A 14,637-nucleotide genomic window follows, 5' to 3' on the forward strand; every position below is an offset into this window, starting at 1 on the left:
AGTGAACATTAAGGGAGAGCGACTGGAGGAAGTGGATAGTTTTAGATACTTGGGTGCAAGTGTAGCAGGAAAAGGTGGAGTGAAGGTGGAGGTAGAATGTAGATTGAGAGAAGCGAGTAAATGCCTTGGTGGTTTAAAGAGTGTAATGAGGAATAGACATTTGGGAATGGATGCGAAGAGGAGACTGTATGAAGGAGTGATTGTGCCAACAGCACTGTATGGGGCAGAAACGTGGAACATAAGAGAAGAAGAGAGAAGGAGTTTGAATGTGTTTGAGATGAGGTGTCTGAGAAGTATGGTGGGGGTTACTAGGCTAGATAGAGTGAGAAATGAGGAGGTGAGGAGGAGAACAGGGGTGAAAAAGGATTTGGGAGAGAGGGTTGATGAAAGAATATTAGGATGGTTTGGACACATGGAAAGAATGAGTGAAGAAAGACTAGTAAAAGAGGTATGGAAGGCAGATGTGGAGGGAGTGAACATGAGGGGACATCCTAGGATGAGGTGGATGGATGGGGTGAAGGGGGCTTTGGGGAAGAGGGGAATGTCTGTTGAGGAAGGAAGGGAGAGGACGGAAGACAGAGGTGAGTGGAGAATGGTTGTATATGGATGATGTTGTGACTGCATGAGGAGGAATAGGTGGGGGGGTGGGGGGTGGGGTAGTATGTGTGAGTAAATTTTGACGCAGCCCGAAGGGATTTCTCCCCGTCCTCTCCTTATATGCAAAGGGGGACGGAGAGGGGGGGTCGCCGATTAAATGAAGCGGCCTTGCTGTGGATGTACTGTGTCTTGCGACACTGCTTCTGACCCAGGGCGGTGGGCAGGGTTCAGGGATGACCCGTCATCCAGGAGGTGCTCAGATGAGAGGAAGGGTGGGAGGGGTGTGGAGTGTATTTAGGGATGAAATGGGTGGGAGTGTTTTTATGCCTTTCCTTTTGTGGCTACCTCCCTTGGAAGGGGGAAAAAGCCTTGGTATATGTATGTATGTATGTTACTGTATATATGTTTTGTTATTACATTTAGCATACTGAAATAATCTTAGCATCTTTGAACTATGTTGTATAGTATTTGTAACCTTTTTATAATTTTATCTGATTTTCTTTGGGAAACGTAGCTTAGGCCTAAGCATACTGAATAAAAACCTATCATCTTTGACCTATGATATTAGATACTGTATTTTTCAACATTTTTATTATTTTACCACCAGACTTTCTTTAGGAAACGTATGCATACTGAATAAAATCGTATTATCTTTGAGCTACGTTCTTTAATATTCATTAACTTTTTATCATTTTCGTTAGGAAACGCAGCCTAGGCCTACGCATACTGAATAAAGTCCTGTCATCTTTGACCTACAAATACTTTTTTGTTTGTTAAATTAAGATCATTGCAAGGCACAATTAGGAAAATTTCTATTTCAAAATACATTCTTTTCGTTTACGTACTATACCAAAAATATCGACAACAGAGCATAAGCAAAGTTTACTGTTACATTTTATTAATCGCAAAACATAAAAATACAAAATGCTGTACCGAACATATTGTTATCGACAACAGACTAAGCATAAAAAAGTATTACTGTTACATTTTATTAATTGCAAAACATATAAAAATACAAAATGTAAGGTAAAATTCTATTTCAAAACACATTCTTTTCGTTTACGTACTGTACCGAACATATTGTTATCGACAACAAACTAGCCAAGGCATTAAAAAAATGTTTTACTGTTACATTTTATTAATTGCAAAATATATAAAAATACAAAATGCAATGCAAAATTAGGAAACATTTTACTTCAAACAAACAAAATGAAAGAATATTTAGCTGGCTGAAATGCTGATGCTGCCGGCAGCCTGCCAAAATTGTCGTACTTGCGTCTCGTGGCATGCAAAGTAATTGTACTGCACTGCCAGGCATAACATTGCAATTCTATTACTCTATTAAATATTATTGCACTATCTCGTGGTCGTAAAGTTGATCAGTCGTAAGTCGCATAGGTCGTAAGTCGACGACTACCTGTATATAGAATTGGTGTCTCTGTGTGTGAACTTTGGTGCCTTTGTATTTGAGGGCCAAGAGTTTAAACAACATCGAGGACTGGCTATGGGTTCACCATTAAGTGCTGTCATGGCTTCTCTTTTTATGGAAACACTGGAGGAGGATAAATTTATTCCCATAATAGGAAGAGGCTCACATTGGTTCCGATACATAGATGACGTGTTGGTGGTGGTACCCGAGGGAACAGATGTGAACAATAAACTCCACATGCTTAACGAAGTGAACAAAGACATCCAGTTCACAGTGGAGATTGAGCAAGACAACAAATTACCATTCCTAGACACTGTTATCCATCGGGGTGAAACGGATGTAAAGTTTTCAGTATACAGAAAACCCACGAACAAAGATAACTTCATACACTACTTATCCCATCACAGCACACGCACAAAAACAGGAGTGATAATTGGTTTCTATCTGAGAGCATTGAGGATATGCAACAAAAATTATATAGAAGAGGAGATGTCCTACATATTAAATGTCTTCAGCAAACTTATGTATCCAGCGGGACTACTATCCAAATTGAGAAAGAAAGTGGAAGAAATTTACGCAAGGCCAAAAAGTGACAAAGCTTCAATAAAATATCTAGTAGTACCTTTCGCAAAGAAAGCAAAAGCCATGACCAAAAATGTTATCTAAAGCAGGCATCCAAATAGCATATAAATCTGGGCGTAAAATAAAGGACGTCTTAATTAACAAACAAGAACAACACACCAACGAAAATAGCAGTGTACGGTATACCATGCAGTGGATGTCCTGCAACATATTACGGTGAGACGTCACGGGGGTTGACAAAAAGACTAAAAGAACATAAGAACGACCTACGGCATCACAGGACTTCAAATTCACTGGTAGTGCATGTGGAAATGCACAGGCATTTACCAGAATGGGAAGAGGCACGCCCTATCTGGACCGGGCTCGAGAGAAGAATGAGAAAGCTGGTCGAGTCCGTATGCATAATACTGGGAAAGGTCAGCAACCACAGAGAAGGATTCGTTAACCTGTCATTTGCAGCCGCCAGATTGGTTATGGAGGAGGGAGTATCGGGCCAATCAGCATGCGGCATTCTGAAACGTCCAGCCGGATGAGCCATAAGGAGAATATATATGCTGTACACACACGTTGTCTGTCACTCTGAAGAAGACTGTTAGTCAAAACATTAGAAATTAGTGTTCTCACTCTAACCTGCGTTTCTCTACCACCTTTTCCACTCATATATATATATATATATATGTATATATACGAGGTATGTTAAATAAGTAATGAGAAAATGTCAGGAGAGACACTATTTTCATAAGCTTACAAAATTTGTCTCCTTCAAAATAATTGCCTCTCGCATCTACACACTTCTGCATGCGTCTCTCCCAATCCTGGAAGATCTCCTCAAAGTCCTCTTTCAGGTAACTTTCCAATACCTCTTTCAGTTCTTCTGTTGACTGGAGTCTAGTTCCCCTGAGGCTGTCTTTCATGTGTGGGAACAGGAAGAAGTCACAAGGGGCTAGGTCAGGACTGTAGGGTGGGTGTTCCACTTTCATTCCCCTGTCGGCCATCCAGGTACCAGCGTTGATTTGTGGCATGGGGCATTGTCCTGGTGGAACCACTACTGACCACTCCTCCACTGCTGAGGCCTCTTCTTCCTCATCTTCCTGAACCTTTTCAGAACAGTAAGGTAATATTCCTTATTGATGGTTTGACCCTGAGGGACCCATTCAATGTGAATGAGCCCCTGGGATTCAAAGAAAGGAATGACCATGGCCTTCTCTTGCGACCTGCTCATCTTTGCCGTTTTGGGTCTGGGGGATGTCGCGTGCTTCCACTGAGCACTCTGACATTTGCTCTCAGGGTTGTAGGTGAACACCCAACTCTTGTTGCAAGTCACTACCTTATTCAGGAAACCTGAATCAGCCTTTATCATTTCAAGAATGTCAGTGCAACATTCCACACGAAACTGCCTCTGGTCATCAGAGAGGATCTTTGGCACGAACTTGGCACAGACTTTGTGGAGCTTCAGATCTTTGGACAGAACTGTCTCTATTGTGCCAATACTAATACCAACAGCTTCAGATATTAATCCTCACTGATATTCGACAGTCTTGCATCACTAACCTTTGCACTTCCTCAATGTTTTCCTCCTTGCTTGCACTTTTCAGTGCTCCAGATCTGGGTTCATCCTCAACCTGTTCATTTCCTTCAGAAAATCTGTTAAACCACTGATAGAAACTTGCATGGTTCATCTATTCATCCCCATAGACCTCAACATTCCATAAGCTTCTTGTTTGGTTTTCCTAAGTTTAACACAAAATTTGATGGCGTAATGTTGCTCTATGTTTCCCTGCATCTTGACAAGTGTTCACAGATCGGCAAACTGAATCAGTCTGGTTCCACCACATTCACCACTGCACTCAGACCTACAAATATAGAAAGTTGCCAGTTAGTCATTTTATAAAATATATGTATGTGTACTTCACCATGAAGTAGCATTTTGATAAAATCATATTTAATGTGTCGCCTGACATTTTCCCATTACTTATTGAACATACCTTGTACATATATATATATATATATATATATATATATATATATATATATATATATATATACACACACATACCGTATTTTCCGGCGTATAGTGCGCGACTTTTTTCCGTTGGAAGGGCCTAAAAATCGGGTGTGCGCGTTATCCGGTGGTGCGCATTATCTACGGCCTACGATAAAAATTCTGCGGCTGTGTGTAATTTTTTTCACAACGTGACGATGTTGGCCGTCACAAAGTCGGGAGGCACACTTCTCCGTGACGTTCCGTGAGAACAAGAACAGCCATGGTGACATGAAAGAATACGCCAGCATGGGCTACCGTATATAAATATTTGGTATAGGTAGGTATCTATCGAATCTTATTTTTCATGTTTAAATAGGCCTAAACACCATGAAACATGATCAATATTCATGATATTTTCCCATGTTCACAGCATCTTAGTTTGAATTTTTATGTTGGCTTTGTTGCTTCACTTTAGGTATGGTACAAATTCCGTTGCGGCCGTTCATAAACTCGTGTCAAACACCTGACTACAACACCCTCTTTCGGGAGTTATATTAACTAAACGTCACCTCGATAAGAGACTGTCCTATTTCACCACTGTCATTGCAGGTTCAAAGCTAAAACGAAACAGTCTGTAGTTTGTTTCAGTATTAAATGAAAAATGGTAAAGACGAATTATTTCCTCAAGATATAAAATGAAAATTTTCTGTAAAAATCCCGAAATTTTTCTATATTTTACTTTCAATAAACTCTTTTTAGATCATATTTCCTACAAACTATTTAAGCTACAAAGTAATAAGGGACCAACGCACAACATGAGTCATATACCGGTACATGTAGTTTCGACTTTTTCTTAGTTGTGTCCTGATTGATGCCTAAACTGACACTTAATTTAGTGACAAATCAACAGATTTCCCAGCGGTGGCTCTAGCCAATGAAAAATACTTCTCCATGTAACCTCGTTCACATGATATAAATACCGAGGTAAAACTACGTTATAGACAAATGCGATCGGGCATGCGCATTATACGTCGGTGCGCGCTATCTGTGTACTGAGATAACGAAGTGCGTGGGTGCGCATTATAACCCGATGCGCATTTTAAGCCGAAAAATACGGTACTTTACAATGGACACTTTCACTGTGAGAATAATGAAGATATGCACAGGTGCAGGGTAAAACTTGATACTGTTATACACCTTGGAATTGTGAGGGTTAGAGATAGAGTATTGGAAATAAATTGGGCTCTGAGTTGTGGAAGCCACACCAATATTATTCCACATTGGAAATGTTTCTTTCATCCATACATATGAAAAAAGTAAACATAGAGTACTGTCCAAATATTGTATCATATAAGTTTTCTTTTATATGTGCATTTATCCATATCCATGGAAGCAGGTTTGCCAAGGATGTTGCAGAGGGTAGCCTACAGTAGATCGTCGACCATAGAGAGGATGGAAAAATACTGGCAACTTGGACTCAATACCAGAACAAGACCAGCGTTTGGGTTAGTTTGGCCATCATTCAGAAAAAAGCTAAAAGCCTCATTAACAACATCGAAGGAAATTACTTTTTTGGGGGCGATTCAGTTTGTGTGATGGCTGTAGGAACCTATCTCACACAAAATGAAAAATACCTGTAATATGGCTCATATTATTTACATGTTTATGTGAAGTGTTGTGTTTTTATAATAATCTGTGATCATTTGCAATCAATCCTCATAATATTCAGGGAATTAATGCATAAAAATAAAGTATTGTCAAATGAGTGTGTGATATACTGTACTTACCTTTATATTAAGTTAGGTTAACCCCTTCGATACGATGACGCCTACGTAGGCGTCATGAGGAGCAAGTGGGTACGCGAGGATGCCGATGTCGGCGTCTTGATTATATATATATTGTAGTTGTACCTGCGTGACCCCCATACTCTGTAAACTGGCTTCATCATATTTTCTATGGTTATCAAAATTCACGGGTGAAAGAGAACGAGCAATAGAGCGGTAACTTTGTTTTTTATAATTCGTGTATTATGACGCAACATCGCACGTCTGGCAGCTAATGCTGCCCGCGAGATTTTGGCCCGGAGTGAAGGGGTTAATAGTTATGGTTGGGACTACAAAAAATGTGCAAATTATAAGGGTATATCCTTATTATCTCATGTTGGAAAAGTATATGAAAGAATAATAGAGAAAAGGTTAAGATCATGTGTCAAGGAAAAAACTAGGAACATGGCAACATGGTTTCAGACCCAATAGGAGCACAACAGACCTAGTGTTCACATTGAAAATGATACTGGAAATGAGCTAGGTATGGAAAATTGATAAGTTTGTGGCTTTTATCGACCTGGGAAAAGCCTTTGATAGAATTAATAGAAACAGCCTGTGAAGAGTCTTACAACATTAAGACTATGGCATAAACCCTAAAATGATAAGAATAATTAAGAGTATATATAAAAATACAGAGAGCAGAGTCAAGAACAGAGAGTGAGGCAAGGGGGAGTGCTCTCCCCTTTGCTTTTCATAATATACATGGACAGATGCCTGAAGGAAGTGTGTATACTGGAGGAAAAGGAGATTACACTGGCTTATGCAGACGATGTAGCTGTTGTGACAGGAAACCAACAAGATCTCCAAGAAGCCATGACAAGATGGAATGACACCTTAAACAGGCTGGGGATGAGAATGAATAAACAAAAGACAGAAATAATGAAAGTAGGTAGAATCAAGGAGGAATGTAATATTTATATTGAAAACATCAAACTGAAGCAGACTGAGAAATTTAGTTATCTTGGAGTGCTTTTTGATGAAGAAAACAGGCAAAACATAGAAATATCAAATAGAATTAAGAAATACAATACAAATGTCAATGCATTATATCCCATACTTAAGGATAGAAATATCCCAACAAAGGCCAAAACCATTATATTTACAACAGTATTAAGACCAGTACTTCTTTATGGGTCAGAAACTTGGACACTGACAACAAGAACATCTTTACAAATACAAGCAGCAGAAAAGAGAGTCCAGAGAATGATCCAAGGAGTGACTAGACGTGATAGAATTAGAAAATAACGAAATTAGGGAGAGATGAAGAGTAACATCTGTGCTGAAGATAATTGAAAAGAACAAATTGAGATGGTATGGGCATGTTAAAAGATTAGAAGACACAAGACATGCAAAGAAATTCTTGGAGTGGGTTCCGCCTTGTAGGAGGCCAGTAGGACTCCCTAGGAAACAATGGATACAGGGAGTGGAAGAAGCTGTTGAACAAAGAGGAAGGAAATTGCAAGAAATCATTAGGACAGAGACCTTCGGCAAAGATTCGTAGAGGCCGGACAATGACAGGCATAGCCTACCTTGCGTCTGGTGAGAAGGGTGAGAAGACTACAAAAATTCTGCTAAATCCAGATTTTCCATAATCTGGACTGAGGTATACTCCCAAATAGTCTGGATTTGGTAGTTTTTACTTTATCTGAAAAAGAGAACATAAATCAAACACTGAAGAGCACATATAACCCCTATCTTAAAACCAAACTACCTGAACACTTGGCATTCTACAAATTTATCTCATTACTGTTCATATTATAATAACTGATAGAAAGACTAATCACAGAGTCAAATTAAAACTACCCACATCCTTTAAACAACATGAATTCTTGGAAGGACACTCAACCAGTAAATATCTCATGAACATTACCTAACAAATGTAAGAGGACCTTAACTCAAAAATATCACCAAAAAGAACAATTAAAGTGGAATACACACACATACAGTCTCCCTTACAAGTACAATTGCTAAAATTTCCGAGTTATCAAAAGTAAATGGAATAAACATCTGGAGGTGAACCATATACTAAATCCAGGACGATTCGGTTTTAAACAGGGAAGATCATGTGCAACAACTTTGATTTGTTTCTATTCAAGGTTAATAGATATAATGCATGAAAGGGAAGGATGGGCAGACTGTGCTTTCCTGGACTTACAAAAGGTGTTTGATAAAGTACCACACAAAAAATTATTATTAAGAAAACTCGAAACAACAGGTGTACAAGGAAAACTACTAAAATGGGTTAAAGATTTCTTGAACGAGAGAAAAATGAGAGTGGTACTCAGAGATAAAATCTCTACTTAGGAAAAAATGATAAGTGGAGTCCAACAGGGTTCAGTACTGGCTTCAACAATGTTTGCCATATATGTAAATGACATGGATGTGTGGTAATTGTTGTTACGGGAATGGCATTGTTTACCTTGAGCTATGGCAATTTCCCGAAAGCTTATTTAATTTTCGAATCGGGAACCTTTCCTGTAACTTCATACCACACTATCATCATTTTAATTAATATATTATTAAACTCCCCTCCCTCTTTATTATTTATTTAAGCCTATGTTGTAATTTTGATTAACAAATTGGGAACTTGAGAACTTACTTGAAGTATCAGTTGTCCCGTGGCTTCAAAGCCGTTTTGAAGACTCGTTAGAAGTCCAGCCGAACGAGACTAAGTTTTGTGGACTGAACGCCAGACAAGCTTTAACCCTGGTACCAGAAGGACAATCAAACCTCGGCTAAGGATTTCTACAGAGGTCGAAGCCTCAAGAATTCTATTCATTTCCGATGATTAGTTAGAGAACTCAAACAGGTAAGTTCTCTATCGCTCTCCTTTGTAATCAATTAATTACTACAGATGAAGGTGTAGAATGTTACATCAACTTCTTTACAGACAATGCAAAACTACCAAAGAAAATAAGTATGGAAAAAGATTGTGAATTGCTACAGAGATATCTGGACAAAGTCTGGAAATGGAGTCAGAAGTGGGAAGTTGACTTCAACATTAAGAAACATAGTACAATGGAATTTGGAAACAAGTATAAATATATATACATAGACCAATATAAAATGGGTGCAAAGGAAGTAAAGAAAGTTGGTTTCAAGAAGGACCTAGGAGTAATCATCACCAAAGACATGTCAGATAAGCAGATAAACAAAATAGAGAAACCTACAATTTACTAAGATCAATAAAGGTGGCTTTTAATTATTTGGATGAGGTGAAGAAAATACTAGTCACACTGATAAGACCAAGCCTGGAGTACGCAGCAACACTATGGTCACCCAGTGCTAAAAATAATATAAGGAAAATAGAAAGAATCCAAAGAACAATGACAAAGATCAACATACAAGTAAAGATTGTCCAAACTGGAACTACCAACCCTGGAACAAAGAAGAGAAAGAGAGATCTATTGGCCATTTAGAGAATCATGAGAGGCACGGAAGTCCTTGACAGAGAAGGCTAAATAAAGTGAGATAGAAGACAAACATGGACATGAAAAGAAACCCAAAAAGGATAGTTATAGAAGATATCTGGAGAGAGAGAGAGAGAGAGAGAGAGAGAGAGAGAGAGAGAAAACTTTCCACATCAAGTGGTTGATATCTGGAACAAACTGGATGAAACAATAATGTATGCAAACACCATACAAGAATTTAAGAACAAACTAGATGTTGTGAGATACAAAGACAGGTCACCACGAGCACAGCTCCCCTTCCCATATAATACAACAAGGTAAATATACTCATCGAAACCCTGATACATCCAGGACTGGAATATGCATCTGTAATATTGTTCCCACATAGAGTGAAGGATATAAGCAAGATAAACCATATGAGGAAAGACTAAGTACTGGGTCTGCCAACTTTGAAAGATGGAAGAGAAAAAGGTGACATGATTAGTGTTCAGGTCATTAATGGGGATAGATTGCATTGATAGAAGAGATCTCCTGATTAAAGATGGGAGGGCATTAAGAGGTCATGGAAGTAAATTAAGAAATACCACATGTTGAAAGGATGTGAAGAAATACATTTTTCCATATAGATGTACAATAACTTAGAAGGTGATACAGCCCTAGCTCAAACAATATATGAGCTCAAATCCAAACATGATAATTGGAAATCAAAAACATAGATTAAGTTGGAACCATATATGAATTTGAGTCTTGGTTATGTTAGAAAATCAGAGAATAGGAGACAGGACCCAACACGCATTGCTCCTTTCCTGTATACAGCAATTCAGTAAAATACATAGGTTCTTTCCCCCATAACAGGAATTAAGGCACCTATCCTTCACCTATTTGTTGTTGTTTCTATCTTAGCTCCTTGTACAATCACAGTGACTACACATAAATAAGACATTCAACACTATTCCCAGACACACACCATCCATACCATAAAAAATAAAGTAATTAATAAAATAATAGATATATAAACAAATTAAATAAACAAAAATAAATATCAAGACATTCACAACAAGAGAAGGCTAACAATTTTTTTTGTAGTATCATTAAATCTGTGTATCTGTGGTAAAGAAGACTGTAAACAGAAAGAAATTGGCTTTTTTTTGTTTGAAGGAAGATAGATGTGTAAGTGTTTAAGTGAAAGTAACTTGAATGAGAGGGGGTGATTTTGAGTTTAGGAGTGTGGTGGGGATTGTCAGCAGTGATGAGGGGGTAAGGAAGGATAGGAGTGGCTGGTAAATGATGTAATAGATAGGCACATGGTGGAGTGAAGTGCTTAAAGGTTAATGTGGGTGAAGATGAAATTGGGATGGGAGATGTATTTACCTTATTGTAGTATACAGGAAAAGGAGTAAAGCTTGTAGGGACCTGTCTCCTATTCTCTAATTATCCTACATAGCTAGGGTAGCAGATAAACCAATAGATGGAGTGGTTGGGAAGTGTGGAGTTCCAGGAAAAAATCATGGTGGAGAGATGATGGTGGAGATTTGTCTAGAAAGTGAGTTAATAATAGCAAGTACAGTGTTTAGGAAGATAGTCAAGCATAAGTACACAGGGGAGAGTATGGTGTATGGAAGGCTGGTAGATGGGCTTTAATGGACTATATAGTGGTAACCAGAAGAAGAGTAGAAAGAGTTTTGGATGTATTTACCTAGTTGTATTTTTCAGGAGAAGAGCTATACTCGTAGGGACCCGCACTTGTATCTTTCTGCATTCAGTTCTTTCTTAAAGTCTTGTATAGTTTTAGCACTCACTGTTTTCTCTTTCAATTTATTCCATGTATCTATCACTCTATGTGGAAAGCTATTCTTTTTCAGATCTCTTCTGTAACTGTACTTCTTAAGTTTCTTCTTGTGCCTCCTTGTATTTCTATTGTCCCATTTAAGTAAATCATCCCTGTAACTTTTTTTGTTCCAATTTTGTATTAACTGGATATTCTATTTTTGCTTTTTCCAAATTTCTTTATACTACATTTTCTAATGTTTAAATTCACTTCATTCTTTTTACTCCAGTTCCAGACTTTGTCCAGATCTCCCACTTCGTTCTTTTCACTCCAGTTCCAGACTGTCCAGATCTCCCTAAAAAGAGTTACAGTCTTCTTCGTTACTCTTCAATAGTTTTGCATCATCTGCAAAGAAGTTTATGTAGCATTTAATTCCTTCATCCATGTTGTTTATATAAATAGCAAACACTATCAGAGCCAATACAGAGCTTTGGGGTACTCCACTTATCATGTCTACCCATTTTGAGTTCTTTTCTCGAAGTATCACTCTCATTTTTCTTCCTTTCAAGAAGTCTCCCATCCACTCCAATAATTTTCTTTATATTCCACCTATCAGTTCAAATTTTCTTAGTAGTTTTTTGTGTGGTACTTTATCAAAAGCCTTTTGTAGGTCCAGGAAGGCACAATCTGCCCAGCCATCTCTTTCTTGTATTATGTCTAGCATAGAGGGTTTAGGAAGAAATGTCAATGTAATAGTACTGGGACACCTTAATGCTAGGGTGGGAAATTGTCCAATCGATGGGGTGGTTGGGAAGTGTGGAGTTCAAGGAAAGAATCGTAGTGGAGAGTTGATGGTGGAAATGTGTCTAGAAAGAGAGTTGATGATAGCAAATACAGTGTTTCGGAAGAAAGTCAAGCATAAGTACACATGGGAGAGGGTGGTGGAGGGAAGGGTGGTAGATAGAGCGCTAATGGAATATGTAGTGGTAAATAGGATTATGATAGGAAGAGTTAAGGATGTACATGTGCTAAGGGGAGAGGGTGGGGGAATATCAGATCATTTTTTAGTGGAAGGTAACCTGAGAGTGGAGGATAGATGGAGAAAGAGGAAAGGGACAAAAGGTAGGGAGGTTCTTAGAGTGAACTCCTTGAATGAAAAGGAAAAGGAGAAGGAGTACGAAAAGAAGCTGAAGGAGGAGTGGGAGGGAGTAAAGGATGGAGCAGAGATGGGTGTGGAGGAGGAATGGGGATAGTTCAAGGAGGGAGTCTTAAAGTGTGCAAGGATGGTGTGTGGAACAAGAAGGACAGGGGGAAATAGAAGAAAGGGTAGTGAATGGTGGGATGAGGAAACAAAGAAGGTTGTAGAAGAGAAGAAGCGAGCATTCACAGATTGGTTACAAAAGAGGACGGGGGAGTCATATGAGACGTACAAAGAAAAGAAAAGAGAAGTAAAGCAAAAGGTAAAGGAGGCAAAGAGGAGAGCAGATGTGAAATGGGGTAGGAGTATGACAGAAAATTTTGAAAGTAATAAAAAGATGTTTTGGAAAGAAATTAAGAGAGGAAGAGGAGGCGAACCAAGTAGGGAAGAAAAGGTAAAAGGTACAGATGGAGAGATGATAATGGAAGAGATGGCAGTAAGGGGAAGATGGGCAGAATATTTTAGGGAGTTGCTAAATGTGAAGGAGGATAGGGAAGGAAAGATAGCTGCAGTGGGAAATGCGAAGAAAATGAGTGATGAGTGAGGAGAATGGAGGAGAAATAAGGAAGGATGAGGTGAAGGCAGTTGTAAAGATGATGAAAGCAGGTAAGGCACCTGGTCTGGATGGATGCCATGCAGAATTTCTGAAAAAGGGAGGTTCAGTGATGGTGGACTGGTTGGTGAGGTTATTTAATGTTTGCTGGAGAGAGGGTAGAGTACTGGAGGACTGGAGAAGTGCCTGTATAGTTCCTCTTTACAAGGGAAAAGGGGACAAGTGTGAATGTAGTAGTTTCAGAGGGATTAGCCTGTTAAGTGTAGTAGGGAAGGCTTATGGGAGGATCTTAATTGAGAGGATTAGGAGAGAAACAGGAGTAATTGGTGAGGAACAGTGTGTATTTAGGACAGGTAGAGGTTGTGTAGATCAGATCTTTGTGGTAAGACAGATATGTGAGAAAGCTATAGGAAAGGGGAAGGATGTTTTTTGGGCTTTTATGGATCTGGAAAAGGCTTATGATAGGGTAGACAGAAAGGCACTGTGGGAGGTTATGCAGATTTATGGGATAGGAGGAAAGCTTTTGGGAGCTGTCAAGAGTTTTTATGAGAGTAGTAGAGCTTGTGTCAGGATTAGAAATGGAGAGAGTGAGTGGTTTGAAGTAAAGGTGGGACTTCGTCAAGGATGCGTTATGTCGCCCTGGCTGTTCAACTTATACATGGATTGGGTGGTGCGAGAGGTGAATGCTAGGGTAGTGGGTCAGGGATTGGAGATGGTTAAAGAAAATGGAGAAAAGTGGGAGGTGAGCCAGCTGTTGTTTGCGGACGACACTGCGCTTGTGGCAGGGTCAGAGGAGGGATTGAGGAAGCTGGTGGCAGAGTTTGGGAGAGTATGTGATAGAAGAAAGCTAAAGATAAATGTGGGTAAAAGTAAGGTGATGAGATGTACAAGGGGTGAAAGTGGCAGTAGACTGGAAGTGAACATTAAGGGAGAGCGACTGGAGGAAGTGGATAGTTTTAGATACTTGGGTGCAAGTGTAGCAGGAAAAGGTGGAGTGAAGGTGGAGGTAGAATGTAGATTGAGAGAAGCGAGTAAATGCCTTGGTGGATTAAAGAGTGTAATGAGGAATAGACATTTGGGAATGGATGCAAAGAGGAGACTGTATGAAGGATTGTGCCAACAGCACTGTATGGGGAAGAAACATGGAACATAAAGGATTACAAAGGCGGAGCATGCCGACAGGAGACCTTTTGATCCATATCTAGGTCGGAAAAAAAAAAAAAAAAAAAAAAAAAAAAAAAAAAAAAAAAAAAAACACATACATATATATATACACACACATATATACAT

At 39.0% G+C, this 14,637-nt stretch overlaps 1 protein-coding gene across 21 annotated transcripts in view; it reads right to left on the minus strand.

The window, feature by feature from the left end:
• LOC143040212 (uncharacterized) overlaps window positions 1-14,637 on the minus strand; it is a 317,769-nt gene that overhangs the window by 189,797 nt on the left and 113,335 nt on the right. For 20 of the 21 annotated variants that reach the window (XR_012967696.1, XR_012967697.1, XR_012967700.1 and 17 more), the window contains one exon: window positions 7,948-8,063. The gene's annotated coding sequence lies outside the window, so the exon portion shown is untranslated. Of the gene's footprint in view, window positions 1-7,947; window positions 8,064-11,524; window positions 11,985-14,637 lie in introns of those variants that run through there. The other variant, XM_076210891.1, reaches the window with a different exon arrangement.

This window comes from Oratosquilla oratoria, chromosome 28 (assembly GCF_046742065.1).
Source record: "Oratosquilla oratoria isolate Oo_2021 chromosome 28, ASM4674206v1, whole genome shotgun sequence".
NCBI lineage: Eukaryota > Metazoa > Arthropoda > Malacostraca > Stomatopoda > Squillidae > Oratosquilla > Oratosquilla oratoria.